Source organism: Myotis davidii, unplaced genomic scaffold (genome assembly GCF_000327345.1).
Source record: "Myotis davidii unplaced genomic scaffold, ASM32734v1 scaffold676, whole genome shotgun sequence".
NCBI lineage: Eukaryota > Metazoa > Chordata > Mammalia > Chiroptera > Vespertilionidae > Myotis > Myotis davidii.
This window is the reverse complement of record NW_006287321.1, coordinates 368339-373289: the sequence shown is the minus strand read 5'-3', so window position 1 is coordinate 373289 and position 4951 is coordinate 368339. Positions and strand designations below refer to the sequence as shown.

At 40.5% G+C, this 4951-nt stretch overlaps 1 protein-coding gene across 4 annotated transcripts in view; it reads left to right on the top strand.

Annotated features, from left to right (window-relative positions):
* RNF13 (ring finger protein 13) overlaps positions 1–4951 on the top strand; it is a 200087-nt gene that overhangs the window by 169718 nt on the left and 25418 nt on the right. The window lies entirely within an intron of this gene.

The window sequence follows — 4951 nt, the reverse complement described above, 5'->3', positions numbered from 1 at the left end:
ATCACACCAGCATTTGTTGAAAACTCACAATTCAATGATTATTCATTGAAGACCCTTGATGAATATTTACAGATGAATTTCAGAATTTAAAAGCAACACATTATCTATATATATAAAAAGCCAGCAACCAGACTGTAATGACCAGAATGACCAGAATGACCAGTTGCTATGATGCCCACTGCACCCAGCAAACTGGCCTAGTCCCCTCCCACTGGCTAGCCCTGCCCTCGATTGGCCTCTCCCACCCTGACCTAGGGTTTGGCAGCCCGACAACCCCCTCATACCCCTTGCCTGACCTGGCCCCCCTCACCCCCCGGCGCCCCCCCCCCCAGCCGACCCCCCCCCCAATTGGCCCCCCCACACCAATTGGGAGTGGGGCCAGCCAGCCAACCACCCACGGTCCCTCCCGGGCACTGGCCTCCGATAGGCCTCCCACCCTGGATCAGCCCCCACCACCACAATTGGCCCGCAGCCCCGCTCTCTAGCCAGCTCTGCCCCAGATCGGCCCCTTCCACTCTGATCAGGGGCAAGACCGGTGGCTACCACTTGCAGCTCCTCCCCCCAGTTGTCCCTACCCCTGATCAGCTTTTTCACACCAATTGGGGGCAGAGCCAGCTGGCCAACCTCCCACGACCCCTCCTCCCCCAAGCCGCTGACCCCCCGATTGGCCCCCCCACCCCATTAGGGATTGGAGCCAACTGGCCCACTGCCCACAGCCCCTCCCCATGGCCGGCCCCACCCCCAATCGGGCGGGGCCTGCTGGCCAACCTCCCACCATCTCCTGCTCCTGATAGACCTGGCCCCGATATGCCCCAATCAGGGCCGGGCTGGCTGAACCCCACCCATGCATAAATTTGTACACTGTGCCTCTAGTTTGATATAATTTACCAGTTAAGCCATTTGGTTCTGGATTTTTCTTTGTTGGAAACTTTTTGATTGCTACTTCAGTCTCTTCACGGGTTATAGGTTTGTTCAGTTTTTCTTAATAATTTAGTCTTGGTAGGTTTTATGATTCTAGGGATTTATCCATATTTTCTGTTATCTAATTGACTGGCATATAATTGTTTATAGAAGTCTCTTTTTTAAAAAAAAATTGATTTCAGAGAGGAAGAGAGAAGGATAAATAGAGATATCAAGGATGAGAGAGAATCACTGATTGGTTGCTTTTTGCATGCCCTCTACTGAGGATCAAGCCCACAACCTGGGCACTTGCCCTGACCTAGAATTGACCAGTGACCTACTGGATGATAGGTCAATGCTCAACCACTGAGCCACGCAGGCTGGGCCATAGAAATCTCTTATATTCCTTATTTTTGTGACACCCGTTGTGATGTCTCTTTCATTTATAATTTTAACTATGAGTCTTTTTCTTAGTTATTCTACCTAATGGTTTGTCAATATTGCTGATCTTTTCAGTAAATCAACTTTTAGTTTCATTGATTTTTTAATTTTTGGCAATTCATATATTTCCATTTCTTTAGGTTTGGTTTCTGGAGTTTTAATTTGTTCATTAAATGAGTCATGTTTCCTCTATTATGTATCTCATTTTTTTTCTTGTTAGAATTTTGGCATTTGAAGACTCATTCATCTCTTTGAGACTTTGCAGTCTGATTTCAAACATGTAGAACTTTTTTGACTCATCATAGGTAGAGATTTGGAGACTTCCCAAGTCTTTTCTGGGTATGCATATCCTCTTTGGGCATGTGGGTGTAGTTACCTGTCTTAAGAAATTCAGGAGCTTGCTCTGGTGTCTGTTATGATATTACAGTCTCTCTTGTGTGGCACTGGAGTTCTACCTAGTGTGTCTATGGTACTACAAATTCTATTGCATGGTTGATCAGCTGTCTTTATTCTCAGGGATCCCCAACCTTGGATCCCATTCTTGTCAATACTTGCATATAGCAAGACAGACACCATTCTTTTGGTCAGCCCCTGTAAACTTCTGACCTTGGACATACATTCTCTACTTTGTTGTCCTCAGGTAGAAAACAGTCCCAAATGTGCCATGGCAGGGGAAAGGGCCTCTAGTGTAAGGAGTGGACAATGTCATGAATTTTCTTACTGTGCTTTTATGCTGTTGGTTTCGTCCTTGCCTGGAGTGCAGGAACCTTTTAACTGCTTTTTAAATTTCTCACAGAGGTATTTGATCTGTTTGTTATTGTTAAGTCTATTGAGATAGACTTGAGTGTCCATTTCTGCCATCTTGCTGACATTACTTCTCTACTTCAGTTTTTTTAAAATTTTAATTGAACTTATTAGGGTAACATTGATTAATAAAATTACATAGGTTTTAGGTATATAATTCTATAATACATCATCTGTATATTGTATTTTGTGTTTACCATCCCAGGTCAAGTCCTCTTCCATTACCATTTATTCTCCCCTTTCCCTTTTTTAACTACCCCTTTTCCTCTGGTAATCACTGTATTGTCTGACTCTGTGAGCTTTTCTTTTTTCTTACTCCTTTCACCTTTTTTACTCAGCCTCTCAACCTGACTCCCCTCTGAAACCCATCAGTTTATTCTCTGTATCTATAAGTCTGTTTCTATTTTGTTCATTAGTTCATTTTCTTCATTAGATTCCATGCTTTCTCTGACTGGCTTATTTCACTTAGCATAATGCTCTCCAGGTCTCTCCAAGTGTCACAAAGGTATGTTTTCTCTCTCTCTCTCTCTCTCTCTCTCTCTCTCTCTTTCTCTCTCTCTTTTTCTTAACAGCTGAGCAGTATTCCATATGTAAATGTGCCACAGCTTTAATATATATAATTTTAGAGAAGTAGGGGTAGGGAGATAGAAACATCAATGATGAGAATCATTGGTCAGCTGTCTTCTGCATGCCCCCCACTGGGGATTGAGCCCACAATCCGGACATATGCCCTGACTGGGAATCTAACCTTGATCATGTGTCGATGCTCAAACCACACCAGACAGGCATAGTACAGGTTTTTGATCCATTCATCTATTGATAAGCACTTGGGTTGCTTACAAATCTTGGCTGTTGTGAATAATGCTGTAGTGAACATAGGGTTGTCCAGAAGAGGTATCATTGGGTCATAAGGCAGTTCAATTTTTAATTTGTTGAGGTAACTCCATACTGCTTTCCACAGTGGTTGCACCAATCTGCATTCCCATCAACAGTGCACAAGGGTTCCCTTTTCTCCACAGCACTTGTCATTTGTTGATTTGTTGATGGTAGACATTCTGACAAATGTGAGGTGATACCTCATTGTTGTTTTAATTTGCATCTCTCTGATGATCAATGACTTTGAACATTTTTTCATCTCTCTCTTGGCCATCTGTATGCCCACTTTGGAGAAGTGTCTGTTTAGATCCTTTGCCCATTTTTTTTTATTGGATCGTCTTCCTTTTGCTTATCTGTATGAGTTCTTTATATATTTTGGATAATTGGATTGGTGCTTTTTTTGGTGTTGAGCTTTTAGTTTGTTTTTATATATTTTTAAAATTGATTTCAAGAGAAGAAGGGAAAGACAAATGGAAACATCAATGATGAGAGGAGTAATTGATTGGCTGCCTCCAGCATGCCCCATACTGGGAGCCCATAACCAGGAATGTGCCCTGACCAGGAATTGAACCACAATCTCCTGGTTCATAGGTCGAAGTTCAACCACTGAGCCATGCCAGCTGGGCTACTGTTGAGTTTTATAAGTTCTTTATAAATTTTGGATATTAAACCCTTATTAGATGTATCATTGATTAATATATTCTCCAATTCAGTGGAATGTCTTTCATTTTGTTCATGGTTTCCTTTGCTGTGCAAAAACTTTATAGTGTGATGTAGTCCCATATGCTTATTTCTTCTTTTGTTTCTCTTGTCCAAAGAGATATATTAGAAAAAATATAGCAATGATAAATGTCCAAGATTTAATTGCCTATGTTTTCTTCTGGGAGTTACATGGTTTTGAGTTTAACATTTAAGTTTTCAATACATTTTTAGTTTATTCTTGTGTATGGTGTAAGAAGGTGGTCTGGTTTCACTTTTTGTACAAATCTATCCAGTTTTCTCAACACCATATATTGAGTAAACCATCTTTACCGCATTGTATGTTTTTGTCTCTTTTGTCAAATAGTAATTGACCATAAAGGCATGGGTTTATTTCTGGGCTCTCTATTCTGTTCCAATGACCTATATATGTCTGTTTTTATGCCAGCACCATGCTGTTTTGATTACTATGGCCTTGCAATAGTTTGATACTAGGTAGCGTGATTCCTCCAACTTTGTTCTTCTCAAGATGGCTATTGCTATTTAGGATCTTTTGTAGTTCCATATAAATGTTTAAAATATTTCTTCTAGTTCTGTGAAATATGCCATTGATATCTTGATAGGAATTGTGTTGAATCTATAGATTGCTTCAGTCAGTATGGAAATTTTAATGTTAACTTTTTCTATCCATGAACATGGCATATGTGTCCACTTACTAGTATTTGTATATTCTTCAGTTTCTTCAGTGTCTTATAATTTTCCGAATACAGATCTTTTATGTCCTTGGTTAAATTTATTACTAGGTTTGTTTGTTTTTTTCATTTAATTGTTAGTTTCCCTCCTTAGTAGATTATTATTGGTGTATAAAAATGCAACTGATTTCTGGATATTTATTTTGTATCCTGCTACTTAAACTGAATTTATCAGTCCTAATAATTTTTTGGTAGAATCTTTTTTTTTTTTTTTTTATTGCACATCACTCCTTTATTATACTGATCTGTAAAAGACTTAGCAGTTATGCTCAAAATGGGCCCACGTGGCAGGGCCAAGCAACTGGAACATGATTCAGAGCTCACACAGTAAAAGACACACCTGGACATGATCAAGAGACATTTCACTGCCAAGAGACAATAATGCCAATGCTGGGGAGGGATTCTAAAACACAGCAGGATGACTCCTACAAGTCAAGGAGCTCATCCCACCTTGGTGTGAGGACTGGCTTTTTTTTTGA